At 34.2% G+C, this 27,979-nt stretch overlaps 2 pseudogenes; both read left to right on the top strand.

Annotated features, from left to right (window-relative positions):
• The first annotated feature begins 2,223 nt into the window (after window positions 1-2,223).
• On the top strand, window positions 2,224-5,768 carry LOC141498949 (myeloid-derived growth factor pseudogene; annotated as a pseudogene).
• Window positions 5,769-17,454: 11,686 nt separating this feature from the next.
• LOC141498948 (U1 small nuclear ribonucleoprotein A pseudogene) overlaps window positions 17,455-27,979 on the top strand; it is a 128,626-nt pseudogene continuing 118,101 nt past the window's right edge.

Here is a 27,979-nt window from a genome sequence, read left to right as displayed (position 1 = left end):
TGACAAAGGAATCATTTCTAAAATATATAGAGAACTGAGTCAAATTTATAAAAAAAAGCCATTCCCCAATTGACAAATGATCAAAGGGTATGCAAAGACAATTTGCAGATGAGAAAATCAAAGTTATCTGCTCTAAATCCCTACTGGTTAGAGAAATTCAAATGAAAGCATCTCTAAGGTTCTACCACACACCTCTCAGAGTGGCCAATATGACTGGAAAGGACAATGATCAATGTTGGAAGGGATGTGGGGAATCTGGGACACTAATGCATTGTTGGTGGAGCTGTAAACTGATCCAACCTTTCTGGAGAGTAATTTGGAATTATGCCCAAAAAGCATACCCTTTGATTCAGCAAAACCACTACTGTGTCTATACCTTGAAGAGATCGTGAAAAAGGGTAAAAACATCACTTGTACAAATATATTCATAGAGGCTCTGTTTATAGTGGCAAAGAATTGGAAACTGAGGGGAAGTCCATCAGTTGAGGAATAGAATAGCTAAAGAAATTGTGGTGCATGTATGTGATGGAACATTTGTATTTGGTTAGAAATCAGGAGGGATGGGATTTAAGAGAAGCTTGGAAAAACTTGCATGAATTGATGCTGAGTGGGATTAGCAGAACCAGAAGAACATTGTACACCCTAACAGCAATAAGGGGGTGATGATCAAGCTTAATGGACTTGCTCACTACATCAGTGAAATAATCAGGGGAAATTTTTAGGGTATTTATGATGGAGAATATCATCTGTATCTAGAGAAATAACTGTGAAGCAACTCTTAAAAAAAGAATAAAGGCTATTATCTTCAATTTTTAACAAAAATTGTCTTATGCACTACATAATTTTGCTATCTCTAATACTTTATTTCTTCCTCAAGTATATGTTTCTTCTCTCAAACATTCAACACATTCAACTTTGATCAGTGAATAACATGGAAACAATGTAAAGATTATCAGATTGCCTTCTGTTGGGGGGAAGGGGGGAGAGAAGTGAGGGTAGGGGAAAAATTGTAAAATTCAAAACCTTATAAAAATCATTAGTAGAAACTCCTATTGAATATAATTGAAAAATAAATAAAATATTTATATAATTTTGAAAAAAGAAAAATAGGGACTTTTCAATGGATATTACCTGCAAGAATTTAATATTTAGAGAGAACTCTCATCTTAACTGAGGAGAAAGACTTTTGGATTTTGTGGTCATATAACACCTATAACACTGAGAAAACATGGAATCAAGGAAGAGAATTTTAGGCAAATGGGAAAAATGGTCAAGGGAAGGGGAAAGGTCAAAAATGAACTGAACAATTTAGGACCCAGGGATATTCATTTAAACAATTTCTCATTTATCCACAGGAATTTGTGTTTCTAAGAATGAAGCAAAAAAGAAGAAACAAATGGTGGAAAATATAAACTTAATTCTTCTTATTTTAATTATGAATAGATTAAACAGTTAAATTAAAAATCTGTCAGACTGGAAAGAAATAAAAATTATATCATCTATTGCTTATAAGAATAATATTTTTAAAAACTGTGAAAGATGCATAAAAAATAAAAAATGAAGACCTGGGGAGAAAATACTATACAACAAATGAATTTTTAAAAAAGCAGATCAGTAATAATACTATAAAAATAAAAAGAAACATCAAAAATATAATGAGGGATAAAAATTGAAATTCCTGTATACTTAATCAAGGACTAAGATAAATGCATAGCATTCAACTTACATACTCCCAACTATTTTGAATCTATATTCAAAAGGGGAAATTTAACTGGCTTACAAGAACATATAGACTATAACACAATAGGACAGAAGTGTTCAAAATCTCTCATTTTGGAGAAGTCTAACAGAAAAATAAAAGTAATAATATAAACCATTAAAAAAATTGATGAAGAAATCTGGATTTAAAAAACTTATGGCATTTTCCAAATGAGATTGCTAAAGAATTTATTTATTTCTTGGTACCAAATGGAACTTTAACAAAAATTGGTCAATATAAGAATGTAAAGAGATTGGACTTCCAGCCAAGATGGTGGAGAGAAGACAGACACTATGATAGTGCTCTCTCTTTGCCCTCATAAATAACATGAGAGAAAGATCTTAATAGAAATTAAATCAATAAAACCCAGAAAGAGAAGCTAGGAGAAGAAAACCTGCCAAGAAGGTCTGTCTCAGGGGACCCTGGGTGAACCAGGAGATGAGAGCAGAAGCTTACTGCTGGGGATGGTAGCTAGGGGAGGCCAGAGGGTCAGCCTCAGCCACGGGGACTTCAGTGAGTGGCAGGTGTGAGATCCAGCTTTATCTGGGGAGTCTGGCCAGGGGGAGAAGAGCTACAGGTGGGTGAGTTCTGGCAAAGTGTCTCAGAGCAGCTGGCCCAGGGACCTGAGCTCCCTACTTTCAGCAAAGCCCTTTGCCCAGAACAAAAAATGAACAACCCCACCCTCACCTGCTCAGGGTAGCAGAGTTCACTCAACAGAAAGAGATTAACTGCCTCCTCCAGGGCCCAGCCCAATTTTCAAGGTCAACTCAGACCTTGCTGCTGAGGACCTCATTACAGAGAAAGCAAACAGCTCCCTCACTGACTGACCCTTGGAATTACTAAACCAAGTGAACAAAGCCTCTAGGCTCCTCCGAAGCAAATCTCTGAGAGCCAACCCCCTCCACCCCAACACAAGATGATAAAAGGCCAGAGAAAAGGGGGGCCCATGAAGAAATAATTCCAAGAAACAGAGCCTAACACAGAGAGATCTAGCACTGCTGAGGAGAATATGAATTGGTCTCCAGCCCAGAAAGACTTCGAAGAAATCAGGAAGGAGTCTAAAAATCAATTGGAAAAATTGGAAAAAGAAACTCAAGAGAAAATTAACACACTGCAAGAGGACATTAACATCTCACAACAAGAAGACAAATCATTGGAAAAAACAATTGAACAAGTACAAAATGAGAATAACTCTCAGATCTTCAACTGGGCAAATGCAAAAAGGAAATGATTCTCTCAAAACTACATTTGGGCAAATAGAAAAGTCCTTCAAAAATAGAATGGACCAACTGGAAAAGGAGGTATAAAAGATAAAGGAAGAAAAATATTCTCCTCTAAAAAAAAGAATGGAATTGTCAGAAACTAATGACTTCATGAGACAACAAGATTGTGTAAAACAAAACCAAAAGATTGAAAATATAGGAAAAATGTAAAATACCTCATCAGAAAAACCACTGACCTTGAGAATCAATTGAGAAGGGAGAATCTGAGAATTATTGACCTTCCTGAGAACACTGAAGAGAAAAAAAATGAAACCCTGGTATAATATTACAAGATAAAGTGATGGGGAAATTTCCCTGATATCATGGAACCAAAGGGTAAAATAGTTATTGAAAGAATACACTACATCGAACCCCTCTGGAGAGAGATCTTAAAATGAAAACACCAAGGAATGTTGTGGCCAAATTCCAGAACTATCAGATAAAAGAAAAATCCTGCAGGCAGCCAGAAAGCAAAAAAAAAAATTAAATGCCAAGAAGCCACAGTAAGGATTACCAAGGACTTGGCCAAAGTAACATTAAAGGATCAAGGGGCCTGGAATGAGATATTCCAATGAGCAAGGGAGCTTGGAATGCAGCCAAAAATCCACTACCTAGCAAAGCTGAGCCTTCTCTTCAAGGGGAAAAAGATGGACATTTAATGAAATGGGAGACTTCCAAGATTTCATGATGAAGAGACCAGAGCTAAATAGAAAATCTGGACATCAAACAGGAGGCTCAAGAGACACATGAAAAGGTAAAAAAAGAAATTGCACTTGGGAGAAAGAGTCTCATAACTCTTAAGAACTGTAACTCTGTTAGAGAGAATACACATAGCCAGAAGTGATGAACACTAATAACTTGTCTGTGACTAGATAGAATGATTTAAAGACAAAACTCTTTAAAAAAGGGGGGCCAATAAGGAGAAGGGAGGTTGGAGGGAGACTGAATAGAGCTAATCTCATTACATCAAGAGGTACAAAAGACTTATTGTAGTTGAGGGGAGGAAGGGAGGAGGTGAGAACCACCTGAATCTTCATCTCATCAGACTTGGTTTAAAGTTAACTTAGACACATTTAATCCAGTTAAGAAATTTATCTTACCTTTCAAGCATTAAAAGGGGGAAAGGGGAAAGGGGGACTGGGAGAGGGAGAAAAGGGGGAACTAACAGAAGGAAGGGAAGAAGGGGAAAAAGGAAAAGGAAAAAAGGGGAGGGGTCGATTTTAGAGGGCAAACACTGAAGGTGGCAGTATTCAGAAACAAAACCCTGGGGGAATATGGATAAAGGGGGGGAAATGAGGAAAAATACAATCAGAAGGAAGATAGCATGGAGGGCAATAAAAAGTTAGTAATTATAACTTTGAATGTGAATGGGATGAATGCTCCCTTAAAATGTAAGCAGAGAGCAGATTAGGTTAAAAAACAGAATCCTACAATATGCTGTTTACAAGAAACTCATTTGAAGCAGAGAGGTACATATAGAGTAAAGGTAAAAAGTTGGAGCAATATATATTTTGCTTGAGCTGAAGTGAAAAAAAAGCAGGGGTAGCAATCCTTATTTCAGACAAAGCATGTGCAAAAATAGTGTTAAAAGAGATAAGGAAGGAAACTATATTCTCCTAAAAGGTAACATAGACAATAAAGTAATTTCAATACTAAATATATATGCACTCAATAGAATAGCATGCAAATTCTTAGAGAAGTTGAAGGAGTTGCAGGAAGACATAGACAGAAAAATTCTACTAGTGGGAGACTTCAACCTCCCACTCAGATTTAGATAAATCAAATCATAAAATGAACAAGAAAGAAGTTACAGTAGTAATTAGATTGTAAAAAATAATTCTTCCCTCCCGGACTCCGGCTGCAATGACGGCTCCCAGCGGCTGTGGCCGAAGCGACGCCCGGTACCATACAGCTGGGTCCTGCTCCTCGGCCTGGAGGGGTGGTGCACTCCTTCTCGCGGAGTCGCACGCGGGCGGGAGGACACACCTGCACATTCACATATGCTGCTCAAGGTGGGACTAATGAGCAATGGCAAATGAGCCTGTACCTCAGCCATGACAGCCAACTCCTCACCTGCATCATTTGGAGGCCCCAGGGAAAATCTTACCTGTTCTTTACCCAATTTAAAGCAGAAATTCAGGGAGCTGAGGTTGAATACGGCATGGCTTATTCTAAAGCTTCAACAGGAAAAGAAGCAGATGTTCCTCTGAAACCTGAAGAATTTGAAGTGACCAACACAGCAGTGACTCACAGGCAAGGGGCATTCCGGGCTGAACTGTCCAAAATTGTGTTAGTGGCCAGAACAGGCCACGTTGAACTGTGATCCGAAGTCTCGTCTGAAGTTTGTCTTGTCTCTACTGAAGGGACCAGAGGCGACCATAACATGTGCTGGTTTCCTAGGGGGTATTTTCATGGTTTGCCACACATGGTTTCTGTACTTGGGATGTGAAGGCTCAGACTCTGCCAGTGTCAGAGAGAGGAAGGCTCAGAAGCCTCTTTGAGACCAGCAGGAGTGGCCCAGATCCCTGACCTGCCTCTACACAGCCTGTCACTGCTTTTCCTTCCATGCCTCATGACACATCTGTTCCAGATAAGATTCCTTTGATGCTTCCTCTTGAGGGGAGGTAAAGAAGCAGGGCTAAAGCAAACCATCCCCAAGGGGCCTCAGAATCACCTCAGTAATGCAGAAGCAACAGTTCCCTTCTTGCCCAGACAGGTGCCTCTGCCCAGGGAGGGCAAAGCCTTTTTTGTCCCTAACAAAAGAGGAAGAGCCAACCATCTGCCCCACATCCAGGTCTGAAACCATCCATTTGAGACAGTGAAGGGCAGCTTGACTGACCCAAACAGAAAACCAGCCATCTTATTCCATCTCCCAGTAATTTCAGAACTATTTTCCTACATCTATTCCATTTATTTCCTTGTAGATTGACTGTGAAGGGAATTCAACATTCTTTCATGTCTAAATAAATGAAAGAGGGGCAGAGCAAGGTTAAAAAAAAATAAATAATTTAGCTTGTAAGAAAACCAAGATATGGGGCAGCTAGGTGGAGCAGTGAATAGATCACAGGCCCTGGAGTCAGGAGTACCTGAGTTCAAATCCAGCCTCAGACACTTAATAATTACCCAGCTGTGTGGCCTTGGGCAAGCCACCTAACCCCACTGCCTTGCAAAAAAAAATACTAAAAACAAAAAGAAAAGAAAACCTAGATATGATAGACCTATGGAGGAAACTGAATGGGGATAGAAAGGAATAAACTTTTTTTCTGCAGTACATGGCACTTATACAAAAGTTGACCATGTACTAGGACATAAAACCTAATGATCAATTGCAGAAGGGCAGAAATTGTGAATACATCTTTCTCAGATCTTAATGCAATAAAAATCATATGCAATAGTGGGCAGGGAGATATAGACCCAGAACTAACTGGAAACTAAATAACCTTATTTTAAAGAATGAGTGGATCAAGCAACAAATTATAGAAAGAATTAATTATTTCATCCTAGATAATGACAATAATGATACAACATACCAAAACCTATGGGATACACTCAAGGCAACTGTCAGGGTATGTATTATGTCTTTAAATGATTACATGAATAAATTAGAGAAAGAAGAAATTAATGAATTAAATATGCAACTAAAAAATTAGAAAGAACAAATTAAAAACCCCCAATTAAATACCAAATTAGAAATTCTAAAAATTAAAGGAGATATTAATAAAATTAAAAGCAAGAAAACTATTGAACTAATACATAAAACCAAGAACTGGTTTTATGAATTAAAAACAATAAAATTGATAGACAGTCTGGTCAATTTTATTAAAAAAAAAGAAGAAAACCAAATTACTAGTATCATAAATGAAAAAGGTGAACTCACCACCAATGAGGAAGAAATTAAAGTAATAATTCAGAATTACTCTGCCCAATTCTATGCCAATAAATTTGACAATCTAAGTAAAATGAATGAATATTTACAAAAATATAAGTTGCCCAGATTAAATGAAGAGGAAATAAAAAACTTAACCCTATCTCAGAAAAACAAATTCAACAAGCCATTATTGAACTCCCTAAGGAAAAATCTCCAGGGTCAGATGCATTCACAACTGAATTCTATCAAACATTTAAGGAACAATTGGTTTCAATTCTATATAAACTATTTGGAAAAATAGATGAAGACCAAACTCTGCCTAACTCTTTCTATGACACCAACATGGTGTCTGATGCCTAAACCAGGAAGAGTTAAAACAGACAAAGAAAATTATAGATCTATCTCCCTGATGAATATTAATGCAAAAATCTTAAATAAAATCTTAGCAAAATGATTACAACAAGTTATCACTAGGACAATACAATATTATCAAGTAGGATTTATCCCAGGAATGCAGGGTTGGTTCAATATTAGGAACGCTGTTAGTATAATTAATTATATCAATAACATACCTCTCAGAAATCACATGATCATATCAATAGATGCCGAAAGAGATTTTGATAAAATATAGCACCCATTCCTACTAAAAACACTAGAGTGTAGGAATAAATGGACTTTTCCTTAGCATAATAAGCCATATGTATCTGAAACCATCAACAAGCATTATATTCAGTGGGGAGAGGCTAGAGGCATTACCAATAAGATCAGGGGTGAAACAAGGGTGCCCATTATCACCACTACTATTCAATATCATATTAGAAATGTTAACTTCAGCAATTAGAGAAGAAAAATAAATTGAAGGAATTAGAATTGGGAAGGAAGAGACAAAACTCTCACTCTGATGACATGATGGTATAGCTAGAGAATCCCAAAATGATATCAATAGCAAGAAATGCAAGAAAATACATTTAAAGCATTGTGATAGCATGGAGGGATAAAAGTAAACCTATTTCCTACTGATATTATGGTTTACTTGGAAAAATCATTGCAAATAAGTCATTATATGAATTAGCAAAATTAATCAATTCAGTAAAGTTGTATTCTACAAAGTGAGCTGACCTACACATGCACAAAATTAACCAGAGACTAAATAACATAATCCTATGGAATTGGTGGATCAGAGACCAAATCATAAAAAATAACAGAAAAATTCATTTAAAGAATGACAGTGAGACAATATATGAAAACTTATGGGACACAAGCAAATCAGACCAAAGGGGAAATTTTATATATCTAAATGCTTTCCTCAACAAATCAGTTAAAAAATAGATTATTGAATTTTTAAGTATGAAAAACAAAATTAAAGAAACAAAGATCCGAAATTTTAAAAGCCAACTAGAAATCAGAGATTCTTTGAGATTTCCATTTGGGATTTTCTTGGTAAAAATACTGTTATCATTTTCTTCTCTAATTTATTTTATATATGAGAATGAGGCAAACAGGATGAAGCTATTTGCCAGGGTCACATAGCTAGACTAGAACTCACAAAGATGAATTTTCCTTACTCCAAGTCTGGTACTCTGTCCACCATGTCACATAACTGCCCAGGTGGTACTATAACTGACAGATTAAAGAAAATGAATAAATATTTATGTTTTGCCCCAAAATTCCCTTCAACAGGATATTCAAGGTCCCCTCCCTCCAAACATGAAAATGAAGGAGACTGGAGAGCTCCAAATGGATTATATAAGTAGTTTAATAATCACAATGGAATACTCACTTCAGAACAGTCTTGGGTGGTGACTAGATTTGCATCCCCACAAAGGCTCCCAAAAGTGCCAGGTTAATTATAGAAAACAAAAGGAGGAGGAGTTGTAGATTAAGTTAATGCAGATTGGCTGAGGTTTCATCTGCTCAGCACTAGCCTTAAATCCCAGATACCTGGGTGTCCTATCATACTGTCTGGGCTAGAGTCCTAGATTTGCAGGATTATAGGCTGGACAGATACAGTAAAGTATCAGTCATGCTTTGGTCACTTTGCTTTCCTCTAATTTTCTTTAATCTTAGTTTACATTATTCATGGCTTTCACTGATAGAAACTTTTCTAGGAAAATCATATTATTCTTCATATTTACTATTTAAAGAATCCACTTCATGTCTTTCACCACCAGGAAGCCCAAATTCTACTACTCATACATTCTCACTAAATATCTTTTAAAGTTCTCTGGGCTTGCTCTATACTGGGATTTTAACCGCCTTTTTGGTAGTAAAATCAGAAGAAATAGTCTTATTTGGCTCAGAGTATTTTTTCCTATCATGGAGTTTCAATGAGCATTAAAAGTTTACCAGGACTCAAATATATGTAAGAGATTCTACTTAACATTCATCACTTATTCTTTTCTTCTCATTTAAATTTCAAAGAAGTTAATTGTTTAGGAATTCTTTAAATCAAACTAGCTCATTTCCCTGGGACCATCACTTTGCCCACATAGATGCCTTCCAGGAACTTTGACAAATTTATGAAATAAGGGGAATCAACAGAGAAGGAACTGAGCCAATTGTCCCTGCCCATCCACCCTGCTATTGGCTATGCTCTTTGATACACCTGAACTCCTGAACTAGGTAGACCCCTATTGGATAACCTCATGCAGGTAGACTGCTCTAAATAAACAGAACAAATTCATTTAAGGCATCTCATCTTCTTTACAAACAAACAGTAATCAATTATTAATTTTAGGTTTCATCATTATGACAATAATCTCCAGTAATTTCCATTTTCATAAGTGATAATCAAATAGTTATACATGTATTTCATCTTAACTTCAGGCAAAGGTGGAAATATCTAGTTTCCTAAATGGTAATTACAAAGGGTGGCTAGGTGGCAAAGTGGATAAAGCACCGGCCCTGGAATCAGGAGTACCTGAGTTCAAATCCTTAATAACCTAGCTTGTGTGGCTTTGGGCAAGCCACTTAACCCAGTTTGCCTTGCAAAAACCTTAAAAAAAAAAAGACTTCTAGATGGTAATTACAAAACACAATAATAAAGCAGGGTTTGCAGGGCTGATAAAATAACTGGTTTCAAATAATTTTTCCATCTTTTAGTTTTTTTCAGCTCATGCTCTAATTATAACCAAGTTATAAAAAGTTGCTTTACATAACTGATACAAAAATTTACCAATTTTTACAATATAACAGAAAAATTATTATGTATTTGAAACTTGAAACAAACCCATTACTAATAGTGACTCCAATCCAGTTTAATGCATTTTATACTTTCCTTACATAGAAAATCAGACTTCTTGTCACCATTGGCATTGTATACTGTTTCCATTTAAAATGCTGTAAAAAAATTATCAAATATGAAGCAATTATACCTAATTAAGGAAAAAATAATAACAGTTAACATTTGTAGTGATTACTCCCTGTCAAGTAGTGGATTGAGCACATTACAATCATGTGTAGTAAACTGAGGTAACTTGCTTAAGGGCACCCAGTTAACTAATTTCTGATAAATATATTTCCCCCAATTTTTCTTAATGCCAAATCATTTAATAATTCTGACTTATCTTAAACACTAAATTAGCAGACACATTTCACTTAAAATGTGGTCAAAATGAATTCAATTACACCTGGATCTAAGTTACAAATGATATTACCCAGAATCTTGGGTATTATATTTTACACAAATATTATTTATCCTAAACATTTCATACTATGGAGTTCACTTTTCTAGGCAATCCATTTGAAAGTGGCAATTTTGTGTTAGGATTTAACTTACTCAAGTATTATACTTATGAACAAATTTTAATTTAAATTAAATTTGGGTTCCACAGTCTTAAAAAGAATAAATAACGTATCAGTTGACTTTTAACTCTCTATAATTTTTTCCTATATAACCTACAAAATTTTAAGACCATCTTTTTAATTAAATAAAATCAAACTTGCTCATATCATCTCAATATGTTTAAATCATCTTTCATTTTTATAGACCCCTCTTAAAGTTTGAAACCTCCAGTCTTTTTATAACTTTCATATTTTCCTTCAAGGCTTTTTTACTTCTCTTTCCAAGTATTCCAAATCAATTACTCAGTTTACACTCCTTTCCTTTTCTTGTTCAACCATATTTCAGATTCTATTTATTCCACTGAATTTTTCATTTATAATTATAGCACATATTATTGCTAAATAAACCCAATAAGTTATTAAAAATTTATTTTTTCAGCTGCATAGTTAATTTGAACATAGTGACAATTTTTAATAATTTGGCTACCAGATCATGATTCTTTGTCTTGGTTTGATACAAATAGCATATTCCTTAAATAATGGTAGTACAAAAAAAAATCCTGTAACAGGTTCTTAGCAATTATCAAAACTTTAACAAATTGATTCATACTAACAACAATTAAGTACTTGGTGCAAAATTCACAAAAAGTGACACAATTATTTTCAAGTTAAATTCTTAAACACCTCTTTGGGTAAGGATCAAAACATTTCTTAAGATTCAAATACAGACATCCGGGATAAAAATGAATAAGAATCTCATGTAATTTATAGCAAGATTTCCAACTTCACAGTCCTACATCCTAATTCAAAAAGTTACATTTACATTGATCAGTGATTAATTTTAACTTTTATGATCCCTAAATTTCAAACTAGCTATTCCAATCAAACTCAGTTACCTTTTGGTTGTATCCTGCTTCACAAACAAACAAACAAAACACTTTTTTTCTTCTTTTTTCATGAGCGAGGAAAGGGTTAAGTACCAGTCAGATTCTTATAGTAAAAGCCTTGAAACTTTTACTGGTACAGCCCCAAAGTTGTCTCTCTATAATCAGTGAAATGATTACTTCTCTAGCAGTAAACAATAAATCAGTCACTGTAGGGGTGGGAGTTGGGAGATAATGGAAAAGACTATATTCCTATTCAGAAATGTGTAGGAAAAGAATAAAATCTTTCTAAAAACATAACTTAGCTAACAAGTCAAAAAATAAATAAGCATAGAAAAAGAACACAAACCAAGAATTTATCAGTGCTGAAAATTCCTTGCTAGCCTAGGGTAATATAATTTGGCTCACAGCAGTCCCCTTAGGGGAAAGAAAGTCATTTTTGACACATTAGTACCCATGAAAAATAACAACAATTGCCCTAAATTTTTGTATTTCTAATTCATACATATATGTTCACATATTTCCTTCTTGTCTATCTCCCTTCAGCTGGGCTGACAGAGAAGCTTCTCCCTTTTAATTACCTATTGCAGCTATACATCTACTAATCTTCATTTTCATAATAGTTTCCTAAGCACAATTGTGGGGTGGCAGGTAGCTACCCCCACCTTCCCTCCTTACTCAAACTAATGGAGGAAATCTCCATAAGAAGGGTTTTGTAATAGCTATCTTAAGCACTGTGGAAGGGGTAGCCTCTCCCCTCATCTGCTATCACTCACCTCCAACATTCTCATGGTAGTATCTCTAAGAGCTGTGAGCAGATGATGCCATCCCATATCAACTACGATCTGCTTTCCCTCCTTACTCAAATCCCTGTAAATAGGTTCTCTGGGCCGACAGGTAATTTGGACTGTCCCCATACTGCCCTACAGATATCTAACACATAGGCCACCCCACCCCAAATGGGTCTTTGGCCATTCTTGTCTCAACCCATCTCCCCTTAAGAATTCTTTAATTGCCTGTCAACTATGTCAACTGTCTTGCCCACAAACTCCTTACAGTGGAATATTCAAGGCTCCCCCACCCCAAACAAGATCCAATATGGTACCAGAAAAAGAGACTAGAGAGTTCCATGTTGATTACATATGTAATTTAGTAATCGAAGTGTGATACTCACATCAGGACAGTCTGGGAGGATGATCAGATAACATATTTGGATCCCCATAAAGACCCCTAAAAGACCCTGGGTCAATGTAGGAAACAGAGGAAAGAAGAGTTATTGAGTATGTTATAGTGCTCATTGTTGATATTCTGATGTTTCCTCTGCTCAGTACCGGCCTTGGGTACCAGACATATGGGTGTCATATCAGTGCTGTTTGGATTAGAGTCTAGAATTGTAAGGTTATAGGCTGGACATAAATAACATTATGTCAGAATAGCATGGGAAAAATGAATTGTCCTATACTATCATGGTCCTCCAGCTGGCATGGAATAGATTGTAGTCAAGAAATAAATTCTTCTTATAATGTTGGGGAAAGTGCTTTTATATTCCTAGGCTTTAGAACAAACATGAATCACTGTTTAAGGAGAAAGTCATTATGAAGATAGGAAGTTTTAACCTATATCCCTAATGAAATTTAACACAATTTTTAAAATAAATTGCTAACAAAGAAACTAAAGTAACAAATATGATGTGTAGTTTGAATTTATGTAATAGATATAGGGTTGGTTCAACATTAGAAAAAACAAATAAACAAAATTTTACTTAAAATGATAAGTATTATATATCTAAAACTAAGAACTAGAATTATACATAATGAAGGCTAGAGTAAAAAGCTAAAGGTAAGCTGTCAATTTTCACTTTTATTATTTAATTTGAAATACTTTTTTATAATCCCTCATTATACCAATAAGATAAAAAAAACAAACTGAGGAAATAAGCATAAACAGAGGGGAAGTGTGTGTTTTTGTTTTTTGCAAAATTAGATTAAGTTCAAAAAAATTGATTGGAACTGTAACCAGCAAATTTGCTAAATATAAAATTAATCCACAAAAATCATCAGTATTTCTTTAAAAAACAAAACTTACAAGAACAATTAGAAAGAAACATTCTGTTTAAAATAACCAGAGAGAGAAAGAGAGAGAGAGAGAGAGAGAGAGAGAGAGAGTTGATGATGTCTCTATACAATCTGAAGCATAATTTTTAAAATTTTATTTTTCTTAAGATTTCTTTTTTAGGGGTGTCTATTTTCTGTTTTAATATGACTATTATGGAAATGTTTTGCATGTCTGCACATTTATAATCTATATCAAATTGCTTGCTTACTCAGGGGAGGTGAGGGCTAAGTAGAAGAAGGGAAAAGAATTTGGAACTCAGTTTTAAAAACAAGTGATAAAAATTATTTTTATATATAATGGGGGAAATAAAATAATAAGTGAATAAATTTAAAATGAAAGAAACCAAATGATATGGTAATAAAGTAGACCCAAGTTTTAATTCCTACCTCAGTCACTTATTAGTTGTCTAATTGTAACTCATCATTCATAACCTCATTTTTCTCATATGTAAAGTAAGGATAAAACTAATACCTACCCTGCAAAGTTAAGTTGTAAATGGCAATGGTACTATGCTAGGCCATTCACAATGGAGTGAAGAATATGTGTATAACTTCAGCTACCAAAGAGTGGAAAAATTTTCATTCTTAGCGTTAGATTTGACATGCTATGGAGTTCTTTAGAGTCAAATTACTTCTTTTTGAATTGTAAGATTATTTAAAAAATAGAGACTGACAAATGTACACAACATGCAAAAGCAAACAAGCTTAGTAGCTAATTGCAGATAAACCTAAAGATAAGCATTATTTGACAAAAAACTACTAGGTAATCTGGAAAGAAATCTGGTAGAAATTAGATTTAGGCAACTACTTACATGATATACCAAGATAAGTTCCAAATGAATACCTAACTTTGATATTAAAGATCACATCATAAACAAATTAAAGAAGCAACAAAGAAATTGTCTCTTAGACCCACGAATAAGAAAATATCTCATGATCAAACAGGTGATAGAGAAGAACACAGAAAATAAAATGTCCAATTCTTATTACATATAAAGAAATGATTTCACTCAAACAAAACCAATAAAACTTAAAAAAAAAGGAAACCAAAAAAAAATTTGAAACAAGTCTCTCTGATGTCATTGTTGCTCTGTTATGTTCTGTCCAAGTTGACTTCATTCGGGGTTTTCTTGGAAAAGATATTAGAGTGGTTTATCATTTCTTTCTCAAACTCATTTTACAGATGACGAAACTTAAGCAAATATGATCAAATCATGTGAAGAGGATCACAGATAGTAAATGTCTCAGATTAGATTTGAACTTAGGTCTTCCAGACTCCAGACTCAGCATTCTATCCATTGTGCCACCTAGCTGCTCTTAAAAAGGTCTTATTTCAAAGATATTTAAGAAAATGAATGAAAATTCTAAGAATTATTTTCTAAATGACAAATATTTCAAAATATATGAACAAGTAGTTTTATGAGAATAGAATTAAGCTATGTAAAGTGACATGAAAATGAAATACTACAAATTACTTAGAACTTGAGAAAAGAAACATAACATGAACTATCAAAACTCATATGGTAAAAATACTCTGAATCAGTGGTAATAGAGAAATTCAAATTAAAGTGATTCTGGAGTTCCCCTTCAAACCCATACGATTGGTAATTTTACAAAAAAAAAAAAAAGAAAATAGCAAGTATAGAGAAGTGAAAATAAGGACATTAATGACTGCTGGCAGAACCCTAAACTGATTCAATTATTCTGGAAAACAAGTTAGAACTATGCACTAAAGTCAGAATACCATTACCAAAAGTATAAGTTTTCAAAAAACAGGTCAAAAAGACCCAGTACACATGCAAAAAAAAAATCTAGAGCAGTTCATGTAATGGCAAATAACAGGAGACTAAGTTGACATCTATCTTTTGGGAAATGGCCAGCTAAATGATAGAATGTGAACATAAAGAAATATTATAATGTTGCAATGTAATATGCCATAAAAAGTAACAAAAGATGTGTTTATAGAAATCTCAGAATACATCTATGAATTGATGCAGATTGAAATAAGTAAAATAAAGGGAACAATTTGCATAATTAAAACAATATTGTAAATATGAACAATTTGAAGACTAAAAATTCGATCAATACAAGACCTTACCCACAATTCCAGGGGACTAATTTGTCACATAATAGAAAGGTAATGAAGCCAAAATAAAAAAAAGTGAGGCATATATTTTGGCATCAGGAATACAAACTTACTTTGTTTAACCACAAATATTTTTGTAAGAATTTTGTTTTAATTTTCTGAGAGGAAATGGAAGAAAACAAATGACTGTTAATCTTAAAGATGAAAACAAAAAATAGGGAAGTAAGGATTTATTTTTGTGTATATATATATGTATGTATGTATGTATGTATAGAAATATATATGAGTTATTCTTAGTATGCACCCTTAGTCTTATAACCCATTCTGAAACAAATGATTCTCTGATTCTTCCCCTCAACAATATGAGTACAAAATTGTTTTGCTTTTTTCTCTAACAAAAGTGATTTAATCGAGATCTGTAAGTGTTATAAAGGTGAACCATTATTCCTGTTTGTGGTTTCCTTCTGAATTGCCCTAGGTTTCCTTGTATATCCCTAGCAAATTGAATTTTGAAAATTTGTCCAAGGACACTTGTATCAGATTTTTTCTAAAAATGAGGCTAGGTGGCATTGTTCAAAGGACAGATTGAGAATTTCAGTAATGAGCTCATACCTAAATTTAATGAAGAAAGTACAATGTTACACATAATTCTATTATTTTGAGTAGGAGCAGGAGCTGAAGGAAAGGAAATCTACTATATTGCAAGAACAGTTTATATAACTTTGAGTAACTTGCAGTGCAAGCTTTATTTAATGTTAGAGTAAGATTACAAAGATAATGAAAGGAAGAGAAGAGAAAATGTAAGCAAGCTATGGGGATGACATTCTAAAGGTCAAAATTGTAATATTAAATAAATCTTACAAAGTTTTATAAACCTTAATTTATTGTCTATGTGCAACTGACATTTTAGCTCTTGCTTTAATACCAGACACTTCAAAGTATTCTTATAGAACAGTTGATAACCCTTTTACACAGCATAATTGGAATTCTGCATGTTAGAACATTTGGTTTCTGAAAGATTTTTTTAAATGTTAATAGCTGTCTTTTAAAATGGTGTAAGAATGAAATACTATGAAAAGTAAAGGTTAAAATGTCATACTGTGCATAATTTTCATATTATAAAAACTAAGTGTTTTTAATGGAAAACCTGAAGGCCTACTGCAAGATGGAAGATACAAGCTACTTCATTATAACTTGAAGTATTCCTCCATTTACTTATTTCTCTAGCTTCAGTTCCTGAATTGAAACGATGTGCCAAGATGAACTCTGTCCCCTTATATTCTTTCAAATGGGGTGCTGAACCCTTGTTCTGTCTATCCTGCAGTCTCTTTTAAAATATTTTTTTTTTATTTTCCCCCAATTACATGCAAAAACAACTTTAACATTAACTTTAGTTTGCTTGCTTTTTTAAGTTTTGAGTTCCATATTCTATTCCTCCCTATCTCATTGTTCTTCCTCCTCCCTAAGATGGTAAGCAATCTAACTATAGGTTATATATGTGCAATAATATAAAAGATTTCCTTATTAGTTATTTTGTAGAAGGAACAAAGGGAGGGAGGGAGGGCTTAAGGAAGGAAGGAAGGGAAGGAAATTATGAAAGAGGAAATGAACAAATATACAAATGGAAAATATTATACTTTGGTCTGTATTCAGAGGACATTAGTTTTTTTTCTCTAGAGGTGGATTGCATTTTTCATCATGAGGCCTTTGGGATTTTCATGGATCATTATATTATTGGCGATTGCCAAGACATTCACAGCTGCTCATAATGCAGTATTACTGTTACTATGTACAATGTTCTCTTGGTTATGTGCACTTCACTCTAAATCAGTTTCCAGGTTTTTCCAAAATCATCCTACTCATCATTTTTTTAGCAGAATAGCATTTCATTGTACCCATATACCATGACTTATTAAGACATTCTTCAGTTGATAGGCATCCCCTCAATTTCCAGTTCTCAGGCACCAAAAACAGAGCTACTATAAATATTTTGTATAAATGGTCTTCCCCTGACCTCTTTTATTTTATCTCTTTGGGATATAGACCTTAGAAGTGGTTATTGTATCAAAGGGAGTGCATTGTTTTATTGTTCTTTGAGCATAGTTCCAAACTGATTTCTAGAAATGCTGGATTAATTGGCAACAGCACCAATAGATTCTACTTCTGAAAACCAAAATTGTAGCATAAGCAATAAGCCATTGCAACCCTCCCTTATTTACATTCAAACAGTCATAAAATAGCAGCCCAGAACCAATACTAGAATAGCTGAATCAGCAAGGAGATGAACCTATTAATAGATCTTTGTCACTCTGGTTTAGTGGGAACAGGGAGAACAACAAGAACGGGGAACATGCCAGCAAACCAGATGCAAACCCCACTTCAGCAAACCAGAGGGAGATGCTGAGCCCCAGTGTGGTGGAGAAGGCAAAAGCCAATGCCAGGAGTCTCCACCTGCTAGCATAGCCAGGAGAACTGGCAGATTCCAAGAGTCACCATATGCTTTGAAACATTCCCAGGCAAACAGACATCCTCCAACATTCAGACCTCAAAATGCTTCAGGTTAGCCCCAAGGAAATGCAGCATCATCACATCAGGCCTCAGCACACACCCAATACCACCGTTAAAACCCCAGTTCAGCACCAGGTAAGCCACCAGACCCCTACAGTCACCAGAAACTAAAGCCATTCCCCACTGTACCACCTCAGCACAGCACAAGACATGAGAACCCCCCATGGTCCCCAGGGACACATCAGTACAACTCCAGGTAAACAACCAGGGGCTTGCACTCACTGGCACAAGGAACCTGATACAGTGCCCTTTCCACACTGGCAGCAGAGCTCAAATTTAAAAGAAAGGGAAAAAAAGCAAAAACCATACAAATAATTAATATGACCATAGAAAGTTATGGTGACAGGGAAGTTCAAGGAAAAAAACTCAGAAAAGGATAACAATATCAAAACACCTATGGCAAAGACTCAAAAGAAAAATGAGAAGTGGTCTCAAGCTCAGAAGGAACTCATGGAAGAGTTAAAAAAAGAATTTAAAAATCATTTAAGAGATATAAAAGAAAAAACTGGAAGAAGAAAACTACTGCTTATAGAGTAGAATTACCCAAATGGAAAAGGAGATAAGAAACAGCCACTGAAAACAACTCCTTATAAAGTACAATTGGCCAAATGGAAAAGAAAGTAAAAAGTTAATTGGGTATAAAACCTTTTTTAAAAATTAGAACCGTGCAAGTGGAAGCTAATGACTCTATGAGATATCAAGAATTCATCCAACAGATTCAGAAGAATGAAAACATGGAAGAAAATGTTAAATACCTCATGGGAAAAAACAACTAACTTGGAAAATAGATCTATGAGAGACAACATCAGACTCATTGGACAATCTGAAATCAGAACCAAAAGGAAAACCTGGATAGCATTTTTCAATAATGCAGGTAGATTGCCCTGATGTTCCGGAACCAGAGGGCTAAATAGGAATTGAGATTACAGAAAAGAGATTCCAAAATAAAAACACAACAGTAACAACAATGCAATGGAGTTCCAATTTTCCCTCATCCCTTCTAACATTTATCATTTTCCCTTTTTTTGTCTTAATAGACAATCTTATAGATGTGAGGTAGTAACTAAGAGTTGTTTTAATTTGCATTTCTCTAATCAATAGTTTCCTGTATTTTAATGTTGCTACTACTTCAGCACTCAGTTTTAGATACGGAAGCTAGATCCTCTCTTTGCCTTCCACTCTTTCACAACTCTGCCCTGAGAAAATGAGCTGTATCTAGAGCTGAGATCAGGCCACACACTCTGTTTCCATCTAAAAGTGCTATAAAAGTGTCCCATTTATATTTTCTTGGGCAGTCATCTACCAGGAGTTAGCTTCATATCCTTCTGTAACCCTAGGAAGTTATCTGAGATTACACTTTTTTTTTTCAAGTTTCCCTAAGGTTCCAATAAATAATGTGCTCTGTCCAGGTATTTCTCCTCAATGTCATCCTTGAGCAGTCACTGATAAGTTGTTCCAACAATGTATATGAGAGATAATGCTGACTCTATTTACCTGAGATCACAGTGATTAGGGGACCCTGGTGTAACTCCCCATTAGAATTTTGCAGACTTCCAGCTGTCTTCTTGCTCTGTCCTAGAATGGTTGGAGGAGCATACTGGCATCTCATATTTTATTGGATTTTCATTTCAAATCGTTTTTCCTATTAATATTATTAAGGGAAATTGGGGTCAAGTAGAAAATATTTCACATAATCATCTTCACTAGAAACTTCTTACATTGTATTTCATACACTGTAGCCTCAATCCTAGTAGAGCATATGGAGGATTGGTCTTGGAGTCAGTTCAAATCCTACCTCAGACATTTTCTTATTTGGATTTGATGACAGCTGAAGGCTTTTCTAGCTTTCAATATATGGTTCCAGCTGCAGTATTTGGTAGCTTGTTAGCCTGAAGCTGTCAATAGTCTCAGGCTTATTGGTCATGGTCATGTTTCTTTAGAGTTGAATAAGAAAGTTTGAAAAATTCTGCCCAAGACTGTAATATCATTTTATACCTTTTAATAACCCAGAAATATTGTTTGATGTATCCAGTTATATGGAAAGAAAAGGATAGTGAGATAATATATGCAGCATAGTTTCTATATGCAAAAAAATAAGCAGAACAGAGAAATAAAGGTACAAAGGTAGATTATTTTCATCAAGGTCAATCGTTGTGGTGAACCTTTCTAGTCTGTTTTTTTAGTAGGCTTATATCTATATTCTCCTAAAAACTGAAAGAAGAAGTAGAAGATTCTGAGAATAACAAAAGGTGGTAAATACCCAAATGGGCAAATCAATCAAAATTCCTGAAGTCTTGATATATTTAGAGAAAAATTTAAACTTTCATTGGTTCTGTTCTTTTTCTTTGTTTTATTTTCATTATAACTTTTTTTTGCAGTATTTTATTTTTCCCAGTTACTTCTAAAACAATTTTTAACATTTATTTTTAAAACTTTGACTTCCAAATTATCTCCCTTCCTCCTTTCCCACACGTCTCAAAGAAAAAAACAAGTAATTTGATATTTATACATAGAAACCAAGCAAAAGATTTCAATAATTATCACATTGTGATAGGAAACAGATAAAAATAAAATAAAAAAATCAGTCCCATGAACCATTTTAGATTTTTTTCTTTATATGATTGAGTCTTTTTGATAATTTTGGAACATTTATATGCTTGATACTGGTATTCTGACTTTTAGTACATAGTTCCAGTTTATTTTCCAGAATAGTTGGATCAGTTTACCATTCTACCTGCAGACATTAATGTACCCATTTTCACATAACCTCTCTTTATCTGTTATTTTCTTTTTTCCATATGGGTTTTGATAGTTTGTTTATGTTTCATTTCTCAAGTCTTAAGTGATGTGTATTTCATTTTTTCATATTATTTTTCATAGTTTGGTTCTATTCTAATAAAAATTATTTTTCATATCCTTTGAGCAGATTTCATTTATAAAGTAACTCTTAGAAGTTTCCTTCATAAAATATCTTAGAAATAAGATCTTTTAAGAGCAACTAGGTGATACAATAGATAGAATGCTATGCCCGGAGTTTGGAAGACCTAAGTTCAAAGCTGGCCTCAGATATTTGCTAGTTGTGACCCTTCTCACATGACTTAATTATATTTGCTTCAGTTTCATCATCTGTAAAATGATCTTGCAGAAGAAAGGACATACTACTTTACTATCTTTTCCAAGAAAACCCCAAATGGGATCAACTTGGACAGAACAGAACAGCAATGACATCAAACATATTTGTTTCAAAGATTTTTTCTTTACTGTTTCAATGGCTTTGTTTGAGTGAAAACATTTCATTATACAAAATCAAAATTGGGCATTTTATTTTCTGTGTTCTTCTCTATCAGTTGTTTGATCACAAGATGTTCTCCTATACATAGGTCTAAGAGAATTTCTTCCTTGCTCTTTTAATTTGCTTATGGTGTGATCTTTAATATTATAGTTAGGTATCCATTTGGAATTTAATGTGCTGAGTACAAAATAATAGCAATATTGTAGTATGATAAGCTAAGTCTTTCATAGCTTATCATCCTACAATATAGCTATTACTTTGTACTAATTACATTTCACTTTGCATCAGCTCATCTAAGTCTTTCCAGGTTTTGCTCAGAGCAATTTTCTCAGAGCGGTCTACTCATCATCTTACAGCAGAATACCATTCCATCAAAATTGCAATGAACAATTTGATCATCCATTTGCAAACTCAATTTCCAATCCCTCGCCACCAGAAAAAAAAGCTGCCACAAATACCCTAGTACATATGGCTCCTTTTCCTTTTTGTTTTTCATCTCTTTTTAGTATATTGATCAAGGAGAGAGACATTGATTGGTCAAAGGGCATGCTCAGTTTTATAAGCCTTAAAAGCAAAATTCCAAATTGGTCTACAGAATGGTTATATCAATTCACAATTCCACCAACAATGTATTAATGTCTCTTTTTCCCTACATGCCTTCCAACATTTGTCATTGTCCTTTTCTGTTTTATTAGCTATCTCAGAATTTTTTTAACTTGCATTTTTTCAATCAATAGTGACTTAGAATATTTTTATATGGCTAAAGCTAGCATTGATAACCTCATCTAAAAACTATTCATGTCCTTTGATCATTCATCAATTGGAAAATATGTATAAGAATATATATTCTTATAAATTTGACTCTGTTCTCTGTTTGAGATGTTTCTTATCAGAGAAATTTCCTTCAATTTTTTTTACAGTTCCTATCATTAAATGCCAATTCACACTGGTTTGACAGAACTGATAACCAATTTTACATTGAGTTTGCTGAACACATTGTTAAGATGGCCCTTGTAATCAGGGTTCTCTCTGAGGTGGGCACCTGGGCAGCTGTTCAATGTGGAAATTACAAATTTACAATCTTTACTCTTTTCTAACATGTGTTTTCTAAGAATTCATAGTAATGTTCATTCTGTCCTCAAGTGAAAAACAATTGACAGAACTATGCTTTATCCTTTTAATATTTATTTATTCATTTTAAGACATTATACCTTTGATGAAATATTGTTTTTTAATTCCCACATTTTTGTTGCTTCAGTAAACAAGCATAAAATGTAAACAGATAAAATGTCAAACAACCAGGGTCCGACAAGCTGTCACTTGTTTCTACTATGTGTTAAATCTGAAATTCCACTGAGATAATATGAATAGGCTGGTTTTCCCTGAATGGTAAAACCAATAGAAAGCTGGTACACAATGGAAGTCATGGAAATAGAAGAAAAAAGAGTTATAATAGGTAGAATGAGTTTTAAATTTGCATATGTTTCAACACTGACTGCTTTTGCTCCATAAGGATATTACTTCAGTAATATAACATAATCTAGTTTTGTGTACCACTTTTATTGTTCTTATTTGTGTATTAAATGTATGAAATATTAAGCCACCTTTTGGCATTTTTTGTATACTTAAAACAGTCATTATGGCAGAGAACTGGTTGCTAATTTATTTGAATCCCACCACTGGCTAAATGAATATCCCTTTGTCCCCCCCATTCATTCTATTCTCTCTCTCCTTTCACCTTCTCAAAAGTGTTTTTCTTGTGACTGTTTCCTTCCTCAGTTTGTCTTCCATTCCCTCACTTCATCCTTATCCTCCTTCCCCTCAAACTTTATTGTGGGTTAAGTTATATATTTATACCCAATAGAGTATATATGGTTTTCCCTCCTTGAGTCAATTCTTATGAAAGTAAAGTGGACTCACTTGTATTCTTATAGATTTGACAAAGTTCTTTATATAATTGAGATATGAGATCTTTATCTGAGAAACTGACTATAAAATTTTTCTCCCAGTTGTCTGCTAACCTTCTAATCTTGGCTATATTTGTTTTATCTGTATAAAACCTTTGTAATTTGGTGTAATCAGTATTTTCTGTTTTAGACTCTTTCTTAAATAATGTGTTCCAGCTAAAATTTGTAGCAGATCCTTAAACTAGAGGCAATAGAAACTTTAAATAACTATAGGGAGCTTAAAAGGAAAGCAAATTGCCAGAAAAATTTATCTTTCTGTGCATTGTGATGAATCTTTCTAGTTTTTTAAGCCTTCAGGACAATTCTCTCATTCTTTTTATATTCCTAAAAAAATCTGAGGGAAAATGGATTAAAGTTCACCTTTTAAATACTCTTTCCTAGTTCTTAAAAAAGGAAAAAGTTTCTGTGAATCAGGAATCTACCAAAAGGTAAATCAGATTTAATTAGAAAATCTAATTGATAATTGGTAGTTTCACAAATTAAAGTGAAGCACCCTTTTGGAAAGAGAAGACTAGTATGAAAAATTCCACCTATGTGCAATGAATATGTCTTAGTCATTCCTTGGGGACTGTCTCTGTGGCATATGCATTGCATTGGAGAATCTCTGGAGCTAAAACACTGCCCAAATACCACCCTTGTCCCACATACCACTGAAATGCGTTTAAGCAAAGATCCATAGGGCAAAAGTCTATTTTTCCTTTGGATTCTTACAAGGCTGCCACTCTTTTTCTCTCCAAGTTGGAACCAAATGCTCAAGCCTATGCTGCTGGAACAACATGGCCCTCACTCTTAGTGAGGGAATCTCATAGCGTTTCTTCTCTTTTCCTCTCCTGGGTTCCCTATTGATTCCTTCTCCCTTCTTTCCTCTTTGTTTCTTCATTGCACCTATGTTGATCCAAGTTTTTTCTCTCTCTTTTTCTCTTTCAATGAGACTACTTTTTTCCCAGACTCAAAACACAATATGGAACCAAGCTGTACCCATGAGGGTTTAAGCCCAATCATTTCTTTTAGGTATCTTCCTATTCCTTAGTTCCCTCAGGCATTCTTATGTCAGTGTTTGTTATTCACTCTGTTATTGCTGTCTCTTCAAATTAAATCTGTTAACAGCTTGTGGCCTTGTAATGTATGAACTTTCCAGGCCTGTGAATTAACAAAACTGAAATTTTACATCTTCAGGATCAGTCGTGAATTTTTCACTTAAAGTACCCTGATCTTTGAAATGGTTATCCTTTTCCCATCATCAAGACTGTGGGGTACAATGTTTAAATCATCAATTCTCTTTTCATATATTTGAGTAAAAGTCTTAAGAGTCTCACAAATACTAATGTTTCTTTTGAGAATTTGATTGCAAATTTACTATCCTGAGAAATTATATGAACATTTTGCTGCTATTCATTGTCACTAAGATGACAGAATATGCTTTTTAAAATTAAGTTTTTATAACACTAACAATGTTGCCAAATCATTCCATGTTGTTCAAATCTTTGCATGGAAAAGAACAAAGTGTCAGAAAAAGAAAAAATGTGTCAGAGCCCACACATTCTTATTCTTTGAAGAAACTGTGACCATGTACATAATTTTTAATTCCTTTTTCTTTCATCCTTTCCCAAATAACCTTCTCTTTCTTAGAGAATGTAACCTCTTGATTCCCCTTTTCACTCTCTGAGGAAGAATCAGCCTCTGTCCCTATAATTTTGTGTTTCTTAAACATTAACTTAAGGCTTTGTCTCCAAAGAGTATTTCATAGCCACAAGAGGTTCATGTTCTGAATCTACCCATTACAATAGAACTCTGGGGACTTTCCATCCTGCCCCCCTTCTTGTTCCATGAAGCCTGAGGTATATCATACATATCTTCTGTGAAAACCCCCCCATCAAAAACATCACATGTACAAAAATATTCATAGCAACCCTGTTTGTGGTGGCAAAGAATTGGAAATGAAGTAAATGTCCTTCAATTGGGGAATGGCTTAGCAAACTGTGGTGTATATATATATATATATATATATATATATATATATATATATATATATATATATATATGTCATGGAGAACTATTGTTCTATTAGAAACCAGGAAGGATGGGAATTCAGGGAAGCCTGGAGGGATTTGCATGAACTGATGCTGAGTGAGATGAGCAGAACCAGAAAAACACTACACCTAACAGCAACATGGGGGTGATGATCAACCTTGATGGACTTGCTCATTCAATCAGTGCAACAATCAGGGACAATTTGAGGTTGTCTGCGATGGAGAATACCATCTGTATCCAGAGAAAGAATTGTAGAGTTTGAACAAAGACCAAGGACTATTAACTTTAATTTAGAAAAAAAAAGTGATATCTTATTTTCTAATCTTGCTATCTCTTATACTTTATGTTTCTTCCTTAAGGATATGATTTCTCTCTCATCACATTCAATTTGGAACAATGTACATCATGGAAACAATGTAAAGACTGGCAAATTGTCTTCTGTGGGGGATGGGAGGAGGAAAGTAAGATTGGGGGAAAAATGTGAAACTCAAAATAAATAAAATCTTTAAAAAAAAATCCCCCTTCATAGGGAAATTGGGAAACCATAACTGAGGAATGGTGACATTACTGTTTGAACCACAACATGACTATTTTCAACCAGTTTTGCAGTTTTTGAGTTTATATTCTGTGTAACTTATTCCAAATGAATCTCTATTGTGAACTGCACTCCACATCCATGCCATCAGCTTGAGAAAAATCATACATACAGCATAATTCTGTTTGTCTTTCTTAAACCTAAACTCTTTTTGGCCTTGGACAAGCCACTTAACCCCATTTGCCTTGCAAAAAAAAAAAAAACCTAAACTCTTTTGATGATACTTTACTATCATGACTTGAATAGATTCAATAACTGGAGATCTGACTATTCCCCCACAGCACTATGACTTGGGGAGTACCTATTCTACTAAAATTCCAGCTCTGAGGGGTGAGTGAGTCTCTCTTTTATTTCTAGTTCCTATCTCTAGATAGGGCAGTTCTCTCCTTATTAGTTATCTTAATGGTAAATTGCAATCAAACATGGAAAAATATTTGGTATTAAGAAATTTATTAGTTGTGTGTATCTGTTTATCTCAGATTACTGTACTATAAAAGGATATAAAAGAACCCACTTCTAAGTGCTGTTGTTGTTTTTCTAAGTGTTGTAAGGATCACAGTATTGTTGTAAAGTGCTTGACACAATGCTTTTACACAAAGCAAATATATGAATTCCAACTTTTTTTATTATCTCTTTTAATTAATATGTAAATTTTAGATTTGATCAATATATAATTCCAATGTTGAAATTTTTATAAATGACTCATGAATACTTAGTCCAGAGTGATTAAAAATTTTTTTTTAGTTAAGCCATCTTAATAAATGGCACAACTCTCTCAAGGGCAGAGGGGCACATAATCCTGGAAATGTTAGATGTTACATGCACTTTGAAAGGCTTTGTTCCTGCTCCTTCATGCCAATAATTGGCCAGGGTCACTAATCTAATTGATACATTCGCCCCCATATATTTCCCCCACCCTGCTCATTATACTAATGAGCAAGAGCAGTTTCCTACTTGATTATGCACAAAGGAGAAGGATAAAGATCCTAGATTAACTCAGAACTATGTGGGGCAGATCTGACCTAATCTCAGTTTTAGTCAATTTGAGGCCAAATCCTTTGTCTTAACTCAAGTACCTGTCCATAGTCAATAATCCCAGTCTTTGTAATGTAAACAAACAATTCTCCCTTCACCTTCTGGTGGAACCCAAGCACCTCCATTTTCCTCACAAGATGAATGACACCATGGAAGGAAGGTTGGACATTCAACTAAATTAAGTTGACCTGATTGGCAATTAATGAGTTTGTTTCAAGATTTTTAAATGCCTAACATTGTTTATGATATTATCATATTTTTGAATTTTCTTAAATTGTATAATTTAGCAAAACAAATTCATCAACTATAATTTTAGAAAAGCAAGTTTTCTTATAATTTACATATTGTTAGATTAAGAATCATACAGGGGTGGCTAGGTGGTGTAGTGGATAAGGCACCAGCCTTGGAGTCAGGAGTACCTGGGTTCAAATCCGGTTTCAAACACTTAATAATTATCTAGTTGTGTGGCCTTGGGCAAGCCACTTAACCCCATTTGCCTTGCAAAAACCTAAAAAAAAAAAAAAGATTCCTACAGCTTTTTTTTTTAAAAAAAGAGAATGAATGCTGATCATGTGCTATATAATATTCTACAGTATGATAATTTAAGAAAATTATAAACTTCCAAGTTTTGTTGATATTTATGAGAAAGTTTTGCCTAAAATAATTTGACTATCACTTTTGAAAATTATGAAATTGTTAAGTTATTTGGAGTAATTGTTTTAATCAAGTTTTTAC

The sequence above is a fragment of the Macrotis lagotis genome, chromosome X (assembly GCF_037893015.1).
Source record: "Macrotis lagotis isolate mMagLag1 chromosome X, bilby.v1.9.chrom.fasta, whole genome shotgun sequence".
Classification (NCBI taxonomy): domain Eukaryota; kingdom Metazoa; phylum Chordata; class Mammalia; order Peramelemorphia; family Peramelidae; genus Macrotis; species Macrotis lagotis.
The sequence above is the reverse complement of the archived record's forward strand: the minus strand, read 5'-3'. Positions and strand labels throughout refer to the sequence as shown.